At 46.1% G+C, this 14,939-nt stretch overlaps 1 long non-coding RNA gene across 1 annotated transcript in view; it reads left to right on the forward strand.

Moving 5' to 3' along the window:
- LOC141422492 (uncharacterized) overlaps positions 1-4,056 on the forward strand; it is a 30,725-nt gene extending 26,669 nt beyond the window's left edge. Inside the window, exon 2 of the long non-coding RNA XR_012447072.1 lies at positions 3,760-4,056. This is a non-coding gene — a long non-coding RNA (uncharacterized lncRNA). The remainder of the gene's footprint in view (positions 1-3,759) is intronic.
- Positions 4,057-14,939: the final 10,883 nt, after the last annotated feature.

Here is a 14,939-nt window from a genome sequence, read left to right on the forward strand (position 1 = left end):
AAAAGGTCACTGGAACTTTGGTAAGCATTGCATTGGCTCTGTAGATAGTTTTTAGTAATTTAGACGCTTGAATAATACTGTCTTCCGGTCCATGAGAATGGGATGTTTTATTAATTTATGTATTCAATTTATTTTAGCAATATTTTGTAGTTTTTGTTGTACAATTCTTTAATCTCCTTGGTGAATTCCTATTGCACTCTTTCGGTGCTATTTTTTTCCCAGGGTTCTGGGGATCAAACCCAACTTTTGGTTTCATTGATGATTTTTTCCCTTTTTAGTGGTACCACAGATCTTTTTTTGCATGCTGTGTTGTCAATTTCACTCACATCTCACTATTTTAGAATTTCTCTTGTGGTTTATTCTTTGATCCATTGGTTGCTTAAGAATATGACATTTAATTTTCACAATTTTGTGAAAATTTCATCTAATGTTTGATATCTATTTTTTCAATATATATTGAGACTTAATTTGTAGCTTAAAGTATGGTCTACCTGGAGAATGTCCCGTGCATGTTTGGGAAGGGTCCTTTGCATGTGCCCATTAGATCTTGTTTACTTCTTGTGTTGCTGGTCCTCTGTACACTTACACATCTGCTGTCTGCTGGTCCCGTCTGTTACTACCAGGAGGATTTTGAGGTCTCTATTAATCCAAGACTGTTTCTTCCTTTAGCTCTGCAGGCTTCTGCTTCACATATTTGGAGGTATCTGTTAGCTGCGTCAACGTAACAGTGTGTCTTCTTGTGTTGCAACATTTATTTATATACAATGTCATTTTTGTTTCTTGTAACCTTTTTCATTTAAAGGCTATTTTTTTGTGATACTATTATAGTCATCTCTACTCTCTTTTGCTATTTGCATGAAATATCTTCCCTTATCTTTTCAGTTTCAGTGAGTTTCTTGTAGACAACATACAAGTGGAACCTCTGTTTTAATTAATTCTGTGAATCCTTTTTATTGGAGAGTTTGTTCCACTTACGTTTATGCAATAATAGATAAGGAGGGACTTATTCTGTAAATTATTTCCCATGTCTGACAGCTGTCTGTCTCTCACTTCCTGCATTACTGTCTTCTTTTGTCTTCAGCTCATTTTGCAGTGAAACAATTCAATTTATTTCTCATTTCCTTTTATGCATGTTCTATAGACATTTTTGTTGTGTTTACCATGGAGGTTACATTTCATCTCCTAAAGTTGCCTCTCCATCCCCACCAATTTCAGCTGTTGAAGTAAAAAAAAAAAAAAAAAAGTATATCCTTACATATATATTTTGGTTCCCCAAACATAAACTAACAAATCTTTTAAATATATTGATACCTTAAATTATGTAGAAAAAGTAGAGTTACAAACCAGACTTACAGCAATACTACTTGTTATGTCCATAATTATTTTAAGGATCTGTGTCTTAAATCACACTGAAAAGTGGAGTTTCAAAGTCCTGTTACAGTAACACTAGCTCTACAATTGCCGTGTGCGCACCGCTGTTGAATCTGCATTTCTTCCCTAGGCTTTGAGCTTCTTTCATGGCCACTGGAGATTTCACCAGGCAGGACTCCCAGGAGCGTTTCCTGCAGACAGTCTAGTGTAATGAACTCCTAAGCTTTTGTTGATCTGGAAAGGTCTTACTTTTCTCTCACTTTTCAAGGACACACTTGCTGGATGTAGGATTCTTGGTTGGCATTTTTCCTTTAGATCCTTGACTCTATCAACACACTGGTTTTAACCTTCAAAGTTTATGATGAAAAATGTTCTAATGACCTTGTATGTCAGGGGTCACTTTCCTTTTGGTGTTTCCAGGATTCAGTCTGCTTTTGACTTTTGAAAATTTGATCATAACATGTCCCAGTGGGCATCTCTTGGAGTTCCTCTTACCTGGAGCTCATTGGTCTTCTTGGATGTTTATATTTGTGTATTTCATCAAATTTGGGATGTTTTCACCCATTATTTCTTTAAATATTCTTCTACTCCCTCCCTCTCCTCCTGCAGTGCACAGGTTGGTCATAGGTTCTTGGTCTGCACAGTTTTAGTCAGGTTTTACAATGTATGTAACTTAGGCTGACCTTGAACTCGTGATCCTTCTGCTGCAGCCTCCCACGTGCTGGGATGCAGGTGTGCACCACCATGCCCAGCTCCATTCGCTTTTATTCAGCTGCTTTTCTTCATGTCCCTCAGACTCCATGACTTCTCTTATCTTTGGGTTTGCTGATTCTTTCTTCAGCCTGTTTATCTGCCTCAACACTGTCAGCAAATATTTCATCAGCTACTCTCCTTTGTCCGTTTTAGAACTTCCTTTTAGTTTAATTTCACTTTTGCTCTCTCTGTTGATATTTCCATTTCATTTGTGGATCACCAAAAATCTTTACATCTTCCTTTGACTCTCTGAGCATCTTTAAAACAGTTGTTTTAAAATTAGAAATAAGGGCAAAATAGTCTCTGCTGGGTATTGAAGGGGTGGGGGGGGAGAGGGAGGGGGCGGAGTGGGTGGTAAGGGAGGGGGTGGGGGCAGGGGGGAGAAATGACCCAAGCCTTGTATGCACATATGAATAATAAAATTAAAAAAAATAAATTAAAAAAAAAAGAAATTTGTACTTAGTCAAGGACACTGGCAGTAAGAATGCAGGGAGGCAAAAACAGAAAGGTTGTAACTAGGTCAGGGTGTTTTTGATGTTTAAGTCTCTTCCTCTTTTGTATAAAGCTTGCAAAGAAAAATAAAATTTTGCCAATCGGTCATCAGCCTTCTGGCCCTCTTGAAAAAAAATAAAATAGTTGTTTTAAGGAGTTTTTGTTATAGGTCTTTTTCAGGGACAATTTCTGTTGGTTTTTGTTTTTTCTTTTTAAATGAGCTGGCTAGGCTACACTTTCCTATTTCTTTGTTGAAAAATGGACACTTCAGTGCAATAACATGATAATTCTGGAAACTAAAGTCTCCCATTTCCCATGGATATGATTTTGTTTGTTATTATTATTTTTACTTTGGCTGCACAGACTGTTCTGTATTCAGGATCAACCTGCAATGTAAACTCAGATTTTCTCAACTATATTTTAAGCATTTTTTTTCAGCACACAGTCATTTCTATTTTCCCTACTATGCTGCTGATTTTCAATTTCTTCTTCACTGTGTGGCTCCCAAAGGAGCAGAAGAGAAAAATGAAGGTGGTGTAAATGGAACTGACCCTTAAATCCCCTGGGAGTCACTTCTCCTGGAGAGGGAGGGCTTGCAGTGATGGAGAGGGTGCCACAACAAGGGCCACCCCTCTTTGTCTGCCTCCCCTCTTCATCTGCACCCCATCTTCATCTGCACCCCCTCTTCATCTGTACTCCCTCTTTGTCTAAACCTCTATGGTCTGAAGTGGAAAGTGGTCATCCCAACATAAACCTCTGATGTTTGGAGAACAGGTTGCTCCACAGTTGCAAGATACTCACACCAAACAGACTTAGGTTCCTGTCCTGGGGGGAAGACAGGGTCCTGAGGCAGCCTGCCCTGCTGTCTTCCAGAACCCTCTCCTGTGATTGGTCTGTCCGTCCTGTAATTGACTGGTAACATGCAGTCATTACGAGGGATATCTTATCTTATGACCTTTGGTTCATAAGATCGACTCTGACCAAGGCACTTAAGAGATGAAAGTAGAAATGAAATGTAGCTCGGATTGATCAAGTGAGAGTATTTCCTTTCGAGCATATGGATCTTACTGTTTGATGCATTCTGTTCTGTAATCCAGACCTTGCAAGTAACTAAGTAACATGGCTCTCTACTTTCTATTACAGCTGGCCACCGCCACGCTGGATGGGAAACTTCAGCTGTTCCTCCCCGTGTGACTGCTGACCTGCTGGTACCAGGATGTGGGAGGCTGCAAGGACTCACAGCTCACCCATCTGCACCAGGCTACAGAGGTTTTCTGATTCCCATTCCTCAGGCCTCATCCTCGGTGCCATGCTGACTTTTCTCAGCTTCCCTGCTCCTCAAGGGGCCCCACATTGGAAAAGTGAAAATGGTTCCAGTCCTTCTGCACAGACTTGTGCAAAGTTGAAGCAGAATATTCTTCAATAAAGGTTGATGTAGAATTTGTTTTGGGTTTTGAGGGGAGGGTGAGAGGGAAGGAGGTGGGAGAGAGAGCAAATGGATGAGAATTCTCTCCAGGCCCTGAAAATGAAGCAGAGCAGTGTTTGCATCTCTGTGGCCCAATACCTGAGAGAACAACGTGAGGACAGACGCGTTCGGCCCCTGGTATCAGAGGGCCCAGTCCATGGTTCTTGGCCCCAGGCTCTATGCCGCTGATGGGAGTGTGTGGCAGAGGCTGTTTGCCCATGCTGAAGGAAGCAGAGGGAGTGACAGGGCGGGTCCCAGGACATGACAGTCTCTAAGGTCATGTCGCCAGTGACCTGCTTCTGCTGCTCGGCCCCACCTGAAGTTTCCAGAACCTTCCAAAAGAACTTCACCAGCTGGGGACCTGGGCTTTAACTCATGAGTCTGGGAGGGCATTTTATATTCAGATCGTAGTATGTCCCTTATGCTGGCTGCTGTGACCTGCTAACTGGTGTGCCTGGGGCCTGGCTGGTGACCACGGCCTCACCGTGATGGCTGCACCATCATTGTGCCCAAGCGGCCTCTGCGCCTTTCATCCCAAACTTAATGGTTGAACCGCGGGAGGCAGAGGCTGCACAGCTGCCTGGCCAGGGAGATGTCGTCCACTGAGGCACCTGCTGGCCTCCATTTACCCCGGCTTCCCTGAGAGATGCAGAACTGGGAACTCCACCTCCTGACAGCCTCCTGGGGTGGACTTGGGCTCCTCGGTGGGATTTCTGCAAACCCAACACGAACACACAACGTTCTTGAGAAACGAGTTTAACTCATTTTATTTTCCTACCAGAGTTAATCATCTAAACATTTTATTCATTTACTCAAAATATATTGTTTCCCTTTGTTGAAATGAAATCACTTAGAACAAGCTAAGTGCAGGTGAGTGAAGCAGCCCAGAGGGTCCTATTTAATATTTTTAATTTCAGTATGTCATTTAAAATTTAACTTATTTTAAATTGTGGTGAAATATACCTGACGTAAAGTTTTCTGCCTCAGCTATTTTGACTGTGCGGGTCACTGTCCTCCTGCAGGATTTTTTCATTTTCAGCATTGAAAATCTGTATCCGCTGAGCCCTTCCTCTCATTGCCAGCCACTGGCAACAGCCATTCCACTTCCTGTCTCTGTGGACCGGGCCACTGTCTGGGCCTCACAGAAGCAGAGCCGCACGCGTGTATCCATCTGTGGCTGACTTACGACATCCCTGAGCACAGGGTCCTGCAGGCTCATCCACACTCAGCATGTCGCAGCACCCCTTCCTTTTTCAGTGCTGAGTACTATTCCACTGTGTGGGTGTTCCACGTTTAGTTTATCCATTCATCAACACCTGCGCTGCTTCTGTCTCTTGGCTGCTGTGAAGACAGCGGGCAAGTGTCTCTTCTAGTCTGGGTGGACACACAGAGGTGGGATCTCAGAGCACGTGGTGATTCTGTTCCTCACATCCTGAGGGACCACCATGCCGTTTTCCATACTGACCTCAGCAGTTCACACCCAACCTGTGCCACAGTTAGTTGTGTGACAGGCCCAGCTTTGTGTGCGATTTTCAGAGTAAATTTAGGTTTAGACCATAGATCATACTGACTTTCGTATGAATTCTCTCCAAAGTAAGTCATGATTCCAGTTTTGTCAAGTGTGGCTCTAAGAAAAAAGGAATTTATTTAATTATTAATGCTGAGTACACATGTCAAAGAAAAATTTCTACTATGTAGGGAAAAAAATCCCATTAGAGAGTTTATGAAGGGAAAACATGGGACAAAATGAATTTGGGAAAACTGTTGCCAGAAGAGGCCGTGTCACACCCCACCACGAGGACCCCACACTAAGGAGTGTGACGAGCCTTGTCGCTATGGTCATCCTCACGAAAGCCATGTCACAGAGAGAGTGGCGATGGGACTTCTGGAAAGCACAGAAGGCCTTCCTTTCCATCTGATTGAACCAGGCTGAGAGCAGCTGGGCCATGAGGGTTCTGGAGGGACTTCCAGCCCTCCTTCTCTAGGGCACAGCTGGCCACTCTGGCAGCTGGTTTAGCAGGTGCAGGGCAGTGAGGAGGCTGCCCACCTTGAAGGCCCACACTGGCCCCTGCAGGGTGAGTCTGGCATGTGGAGGAGAAAAGGGAGGCGCCTTGGCTCAATCCAGGCTGCACAGTCTCTAATTAGATGGGTGTTGAGATTCCTCTTGGTTTTGGATGCTAAATGATTCATATCCTCTGGTCCATGTCATAGTTTGCACAACTCTGGCATGTCTGTGTTTTTGAAGACATCAAAGCAAGAATGTGATCATGGTCCAGGCCTGGCCACAGAAGGGGGCCTAAGCCTCTGGAAGAAGCAATTTCTGCTCATTTTTGACATTCCCTTTAAAAGCATTCTTTGCAGATGTGGGAGCTTGTTCTTTTTCCTTAGCTTAAAGAGAACCAACTTTGCATTTTAGACCTGTCGGGGAAGAAGCCGGTGTTTTCTGGGTTTTCCCTGCCATGTGTGAGACAGGAGGCTGGTGGAGAAAGGTGAAGCCCGTGTCAAGGCAAGGCACCTGCAGGTCCTGGGGAACCATGGGCCACAGGTGAAAGGCCCTCCCAGAACGCTTGTCCGGGGTCCAGCAGGCATCTCTGCTGTGTGTAGACTGAACTACTTAATGTGACCAAAGCCAACTGGTCCAACCTGCAAAATGGCTGTCCCATGCTGTCCATACACATGTGTTCTCCAAGAGGGGGAGGGCCCAGCATTAAATCCTGCCTCTGTCCTCTACTCTTTTCTCTCTCACTTCTTTTTTTCCTTTCTTCTTTCTGACACACTTTGTTTTAGCAATTTAGTCTCAGGCCCTAATAAGGAACAATATTTTCAGTTGCTTTCTTCTGTAAGTTCCCCACTTAATTTTCCTGTGGTAATGGCTTAGTGGTGCCTGCACAGGAGATGGACAGTGAGTCACCCTCCCCAACCCCAGATCTAATCCAAGTTTCCCTCCCTCTCTTCTCCCTCCCTCCCTCCCTCCATTCCTCTCTCTCTTTTCTCTCTCTCTCTCTCTTCTTTCTTAGATGGGACTGGGGCTTGAACTTAAGGCTTTGCGCTTCAAAGCAGGTACTCTACTGCTTGAGTCATGCCTTTAGTCCATTGTGTTCTGGTTAATTTGGAGATGGGGGTTTTGCAACCTATTTGCCTGGGCTAACCTTGAACCTGATCCTCCTGATCTCAGCCTCCCAAGTAGCTAGAATTACAGCCGTGAGCCTCGGGTGCCTGGCTGAGTTTCATTTTTTTGTTAGGGATTTATTTTCTCAGGCCAAGTAGCTGACAGCTAATGGCAGTTGTCTGCTTTGCTGTTGGGGCTGAGTTGCTTGGGCATGAGGTCTCTCGTGAAAGGGTCTTGCATTCACAGATGAGTCTTATTATTCTGCTTGTTTCATGTAAACTGCTTTGAGCTGTCAACAGAGGGTTTGAAAATGAATCGATACACTTTAATGGCTGTTGTTCTTCACATGGTGAGAACAGAGATTCTAGAAGGACAGGAATTGAATGGAAGTAGCTAGCATGGAAGAAAACTAGCACAGGTTTGCACAGCAATGAGGATGTCTGTCTGAATTTTGATGTTAATGATGAGAGAACTGAACCTGTGTGGAAAAGTTGGTTATTCCATGAGGGCTTCAAGAGGATAGGGGGGGACAGCCAATAAGAGGGCTATAGGACTGGTGATGGGAACAGAACAGAACACCCTGCACATGTGGGGTGATGGGGCGAGGGTCCCCAGTGAGCACACTTCTCCACGTAGTCACCGGATGAATGCTCCAAGGGTCTAGAGAGGGACTGAACCAATCCTAGACTGATTCGCTTATGGCCAAGCACGACACTGATTCATAGAAAACTGACACTCAAATTCCTATTCAAAGTTTCTTACATATTCACATTTTTCTAAGACCCATCCTCTGTGGGTCTTAGAAAAGGGGACCAACTTCTCTCTCTACACATAGGCGGGAGGAAGCTTGGTACCAAGGCCCTGGGGCCCCATGACCTACTAGAAGTTTCCATGCAGATTGGCACCAGCCATGCGCGGTGCTGTGGGGGAGACCCTTGCCCAGGAGTGGTGCTGACATTGCAGCTCTTCTGTCTTTTCACCTGCATGATGGGTGGAGTTGGCACTGAGGGCCTCCCAGCCTTGAGCCTTCAGCAAGCAGCTCTAACACAGTGCAGGGGTGACCACACACAAAACTTGGGACATGGAAGACAGGCCCGATACATTTGAGCTGAGGTGGCAATGTGCGGCTTCCACTTGTGCGCTGGAACTGCAGACACCTGTGCAGGAAATGAGGCCAGACGCCGGCAGGAAGAGAAGGGAAATCCACTCCCGGGCACAACCTCCTCTGACCCATAACTTCAGTCTCTTCCTTCTGTGGTTCTTGACCTCTCAGGTGGATCCCTTAGGGGACTTTGCCAGGCTCCCATCTCATGGTAGCAACACCACAACACCTGACCCTCCTCCTGTTCCCTCTGTTCTCCCATTGCAGCCTGGTCCACAGACACACCTGATGGCTTCTGTTAAAGGATTGCATTCCCATGGCTCATAACCACTTCCTAGTCACCAGGAAAAACTCAGTTCCACTAAAAGTCAACCTTTGTTTCCATCCTGAAATGCTGTGTGCATGGTGTGGTAAGAGAAGCAGAGGCGAGTCTCCTTCCGTTGCAGCAGGTTGGACACTGTGATGCCTGTGCATTGCAGATGGAGGAGGAACAGGACAGGGAGGCCTTCCTAAGACCAAACCCACTGACCTTCCATGGTGCAGCAAAAAGTAATGCTTTCCTTCCAAAATATGTGGAGGGAATGTGTGCAGATGCTGTGGTCACTGATATTCCAGAAAAACTGGCACAACTAAGTGACACTAAGAAAATTCAAATTAACACCCCAAGGAGATCTGCTGCTCACTCACTGAAATGGAATAGCCACCTGAGAAGGCCAGAGGTCGGCCTTGAACTGCGGTTTAGCCGTAACTCCCAAGAGCGGCTCCCTGAGTGTGGGTGTGCGGCCTGGAAGTATTTGACACTTTCTCAAAGAGCTAAACTCTCCTGTAACTGTGAGCACTTCCACCCGTAGATGTTTCTCGAGGTCCATCAGTACACGGTACTGTGGACAATCAGTACATATGTCCAAAATGCCCCGCAAGAGAATGTGTCCAGCTGCTCGGTCCATGATTGGCCAAAGCTAGCACAGCCTTGTGTCTGTCCCGGTGTTGTCAGACAGTGGAATATGACCCAGAAACAAAAAGAAAAAAATTGCTGGTGAAAGCCAAACCATGATGGCCACAAATCTGTTATGCTGAGTGAGAGAAATGAGACCTGTGCCGGCCACATGGCCCACATAGCGTGGACTCTCTAGACTACATCAAGCAAATCTGCTGACAGAATCAGACCAGAGACTGCCTTGGGTCAGCAGGCCCTTTGCATGGTAACAAACTTGTTCTGCCATCCCCCAGGCCCTGCCATGAGCAGCTCTCTCGCATACCTGTGGTCCAAGCTGCATCTGGGAGCCACCTGGGCACTTTGCCCTCAGCCCCTGCTTCCTGGCCCCCTCGATTCAGCGCTGGTTCCAGGCTCTGTTTTCTGCCGCACTCTCCCCAGAGGTCCCATTTCAGAAACGCACTTTCCCATTGACATTCCAGGAACGCAGCTCTGTGTCTCTGTGACTTATCTGCAGAATCATAAAGAGTGGCTACCTGGCACAGGTACCCACGCCCTACCAGGTGCCTGGGATGGGCTGTTCGTGGGCCTCAAGATGTGAAATCTGGTGAACATAACTAACATTTTATATGCTTAAAATCCTCTCCAAGTTTTCAATCCTCATGGTTCACACAACTCACCACCTGAGCACAGAAATTGCTTGTTTTGTGCCTAAGACTGTTCGTCACCCTCACAGCCATAACCTCCCCTCCCCTTTGTCTTCCCACGGAATCGCTGGCAAGCCACGGCTTTACTCAGGATATTCTGTTCATCAGCAAATTAATTTTAGTGTGTATGTACAAAATAACCAGTTTAGGGTTTCACTTAATATTCTGTTATATGATAGCAAACTAAAGTCATTCATTATTGTTTTTCTAATGTTAGACACTCTGAAATAGACTTTCCTTGTGATCCTTCTCCCCCTCTTTTCCTTCCTTGTCTTGGCTGTTGACATTAAAATTAGCCACTTGTCTATTCTTGGTGGAATTTCATATTGAGTTACTGTTTTTGAAGATATTTTAAGGCAATGGAGACAAAAGTAAATCGTTTTATTGTAGAATACCACAGTCTTTTGTGTAACCAGAAACTAGTTTGTCAAAATATTTTGGTCACTTACACAAGTAACATATTTAGCTGCTTTAAATTATCAAATAAGTAGAGATTAACATTGTCATAATTACTAATCTACTTATGAATGCTTAATCTTATGCGTTGTAACGTGTTTTGTTTGCTACCAGTCTTTTTCTTCGTAGTGAAAATGATGTTTATTAGAGAAGGAGTACACTTCAACAGAGAAAGAAGGAGACATTTGCAGCCATTCTTAAAAATGGCTCAATTGCCTATTGAAAAATCAATTTCTTATTGTCAGAAAGTTCAATACTAACCTGAAATATTTTGCATTTAATTACATTTACAATATTTATTTTCATCCCAATAGACAGCCTTGATTACAGAAGGAAAATTAATCAGGGAGCATAAATCCAGCACTCTTGTCCTACGTTGTGACTCAGCCAGGTCCTCCCTAAGGTGAGTCACCTCCACATCACCTCCACTGACAGCTGGTCCTCCCTTGGTGTGAACATCTGATCTGCATAAAGAAGACGACGAGGAGTTAACTGTTTCTTCCGTTACTGAAAGTCACCTGCTCCATACAGGGTAACCAAATGGGGATCTGTAAAGCATCTGCAAGCCTGAAATAAGAAAGGAAATTATCTTTAAGAGATTAGTTATAAGCCAAAGGCTTTGCGCACTTGTGGACTCTCTGCCATGTTTGGGACCAGGCAGGTCTTTGGTATCAGAGAGGACTCCAACCCAGAAGACCACGCAGCCTACCGCTCGTGTTGCCCCCAGATAGCTCCACGTGGGGATGACAGCGATGGCTGACGACCCCAGCTAGAATCCCCAAGAGAAATTCCTTGAAGAAAGACAATTTGTCCTGAAGGAAGAACTAAGAGCATCCACCAGGATGAAAACTTTGACACCAAAGAGACGTGAAAACCAACTGGGTGTGACCAACCAGTGGCTTGGGTAGGAGGAGAGGTGCTGGCTCCTCCGTTTGAGAATTTGTTCTGCAGATCCCAAGAGTCAAATAATGCATAGCTTCAATCACAGAGATGCTCCTATGTCATAAAACAGCAAAATTGCTGGGACTCTGACTTGCACACAGCGTTATCTAATCCATGAACCAACGACAGCTACACCATTATCCTCTCTGCTTCATGAGGAGTGGACATTTCTTCCACTCTGAAATTTATTAGGGAGATGCCTGACTACAAAAGGAAGTTTTACCTAAAATTTGTGAGAAAAAGAATTTTTTTAAAAAACCCTGTTTGGCAGAGGTGTGTGTGGGATAGAATTGTCTTCAAAATAATTCACTTTGGTGACATTTTTGAGAACCAAATTGCACACAGTTGAGAAATATTAAGGTGAAATGGCAGGGTTTGTAAATGTGAAGCAAAATCCCAGCTCTGGACGGGTGGCGTGAGTGTGTGTGGCGTGACTACGCGGTTGGTACTGAAACTTGAGTCACAGTGAAGACACGTCTGCATGTAGTGGGAGAATTTTACCATTGCTTTGAAATACTAGATTCTTAAAGGTTACCTCAAATTAGAAATCCTTTTGTATTATTCTAAAACTTTCAACTATGTGCATCAATGACAGAAAAGAAAAAGTCAAACCCATGGGATATCCTCATCCTTGGAGATTCTTTTCCCAGCGCTTGTTTAATGGCAGGAGGGGGTACAAGTTCTCCAGAGGACAGCATGGACAGGTATCTGCCGTACGTGGTGACATCTCAGGACCACGGGGACTATTATTTAGTGACCTGTGGAGGGCTCACTAAAAGTTGCATCAAGAAGTTCTTGCAGCCAATTCATTTATAGAGCTTGATGCAAGAGTTATGTTTCCAGGGACAAGCTGGAGGACAAGCTGGAGGACAAGCTGGAGGACAAGCTGGAGGACAAGCTGGAGGCTGCACTTAAACTTGAAAAGCCTTTGTCAGAAGTGTGCTCAGATTCAACACTTCCCGGTCTTCTCATGCTTTGTGCTTTACTTTCCTTCCATGATTCCATGATGGGAAGAGGAGTGAGCTTTCTTCTCCTTCTCTGAAAAGATGTTCCTGGTCCTCTGGTGCCATGCAGAGGTCTCCATGTGGAAATGTCCAGTCCTGGCCCTATCATGAAGCCATGTAACCAATACCTACTTTCAAGCACCTGTGTCCCTACACATCACCCTCTGAACACCCCAGGGGCTTTCGTGTGTGTCAACACATCTTCCCAGAAGGACCCCACATGGAAACTTCACGTCCAGGTGACTGTGGGTGCCTCACACACAGCCTCATGAAGGCTTTGCCTCAACTCACAGTGAGATCTCCTCCTTCCTCCCTCTAGCCTGTGAGCCCTGGAAACTTGCCTGGACCACTGTTTCCTGTGTCCCCAGCTTCCTGCTGGACTGAAGGGCCCTGAGCATAACCTCATGCTGGGCTCCAGCTCGCTGATGTCCCACCCCACGTCAGACCATTCCATTCCATAAGTAACAGAGCTGGTCCTTAGCAGACCACCCAACACTTGAAGCCCATGCTGCCGCACCCCAATGTCTGGGCTTGGACAGGGCTCCACACCTCACCCTGGCTGCCAGACTCCCCGGGGCCACGTGCAGCTGTGGCCGCCAGACCCCTGCAGTGAGGGGACACGCAGAAGGCAGCAGGTGCTTCTGCTGGCCGGAGCATCGGTGCGTTTCGAAATTCCATGTTGTCCCCGGCGCTCTGGACATAACTGACTGGAAGGTTCCAGAGCAATGACTAATTTTGTCTTTACTTTTCCATATGTAGAAATTATGGCATTGATGTTTACCTAGTGCTGGCCAGGAGCGGGCACTTTAAAATCTGTCACTGTGCAAGTAGTGACTCATCCTGCTATTAATCCCATCTTATACCCAGGGAAACTGAGGCACGGGATGGTGCTTATGGCCCAGTTGCTGTCAGTGGACCCAGGAATTTCTCCTCAGACCATCCAGCCCAGGGCTCAGCCTCACTACACAGCCGTGAGTACCCCAGAGGCCTCTGTGGATACTGACTGGGGATTTTCTGCAGCAGAGAGGGATCCCATGGCTCCCTTAGGGTCCACACAGCGCAGTGAAATCAGAAGGCTTAGGAGCTAGAATGTACAGCTGAAGCCCATACGTGGCCACTGTCTTGATGTGGTGAACTTGGCCGTTCACTTGGGTTGTAGAGGGCAGTCAATCACCACTGCCACCATTTGAAGATAATGACAGCTGCAAACATGGGCCAAGCTCTCTTCAAAGCTCTGCCTGTTGTAATTCATTTAAGTGGCAACCTGGACCTTCCAGGCAGGGGCTGCTGTGGTCCTCCTTCACAGGGCCCTCCTACCTCAGGGCTCCAGAGTGCTGCTTGAGTGAGTCACAGCAGGTGAAGAGCTTAGACAAGAGCCCATCTAGTGTCTGCAGCTGCTATCGTGTTCAAATGCAGGTGGTGCTGATGGCCTGCCCCACACAACCCGTTCGTGCAGCTGTTTCCCTAAGCTTGTTTTGCAGTTAGATATCTGGCACTGTGGGGTGTTGGAGCAACCTTGGGTGTAGGTGGAAGGGGGGTGGCTGTTGTTTGCTAAACACATCTAGGCATTTGATGGGAGCTTCATACTCCTTGGCCCAGACAGTGCAGACCCCACACCACCAAGAGCGCCTGTGCCATCAAGTGACTGCAGCTTGCACAGCTGAGCAGCCAGGCAGGAACCCACATCACACCATTGTCATCTTCCTTACAGATAGTGAAACTGGGGCTCAGAACCCCACATGACTCTGGAAGATGGCAGGTACTCAGGAGGCAGAGATCTGGAGTATTGAGGTTTGAGGCCAGCCCAGGCAGTTAGCGAGACCCATCTCAACCAGTAAGCTATCATCCCAGCTATGTGGGAGGCATAAATAGGAGGATTGTGGTCCAGGCTGGCCTGGGAAAGAAGCACAAGACCCTATCCAAATAAAAACTACAGCAAAAATGGCTAGGGTCATGGCTTAAGTGGTAGAGCACCTGCCTAGTAAGGCTAAGTTCCTGAGTCTAAACCCAGTACTGCCAAAAAAAAAAAAAGAAAAAAGAAGAAAAGAAAGAAAAAAGGAAAAGAAGGAGGAGGAGGAGGAAAAAAGATAGCTATTAAAACAAAGCTCATAGTGAACAGGGTCCTGGCTGTGCTTTCTGGACCCCAGTTCACTGCAGGACATGGAGTTTGCTGGAGTGGTTTGCCTGGAAATGGTTTGTCTTCCTCTGTTTGTCCAGAGGGAGCAGAGCAAACCCATGCAGGCCTTGCCTGTCTCAGCCACTGCAGCCCCAAGATGGAGCCCCAGGCCAATTCAGAACAGAACAAAGTTCAACACTGGGTTTGGGGGTTGGAGGTCAGTGGTCAGTAGAGGCCTTCATGAGGAAGGAGGAAGAGGGGGAGGACTGTCATGGTTTGGATCAGAAATGTCCCCCGCATTTCAAAGGCAAAGATTCAGGTGCTGAAGCCTTGGTCCCTGATGCAACAGCGCTCAAAGGCAGGGTCTTGGGAAGTGATTGGATCATGACAGCTCTGACGTCATCAATGGGTATCTACCCAGTGGATTGATCCCTTGATGGAGTCACAGCTGAATGGACTGTTGGAAGGTGGTGGAAACTGTAAGAGGA

The sequence above is a fragment of the Castor canadensis genome, chromosome 1, assembly GCF_047511655.1.
Source record: "Castor canadensis chromosome 1, mCasCan1.hap1v2, whole genome shotgun sequence".
In the NCBI taxonomy this organism is placed as follows: Eukaryota; Metazoa; Chordata; class Mammalia; order Rodentia; family Castoridae; genus Castor; species Castor canadensis.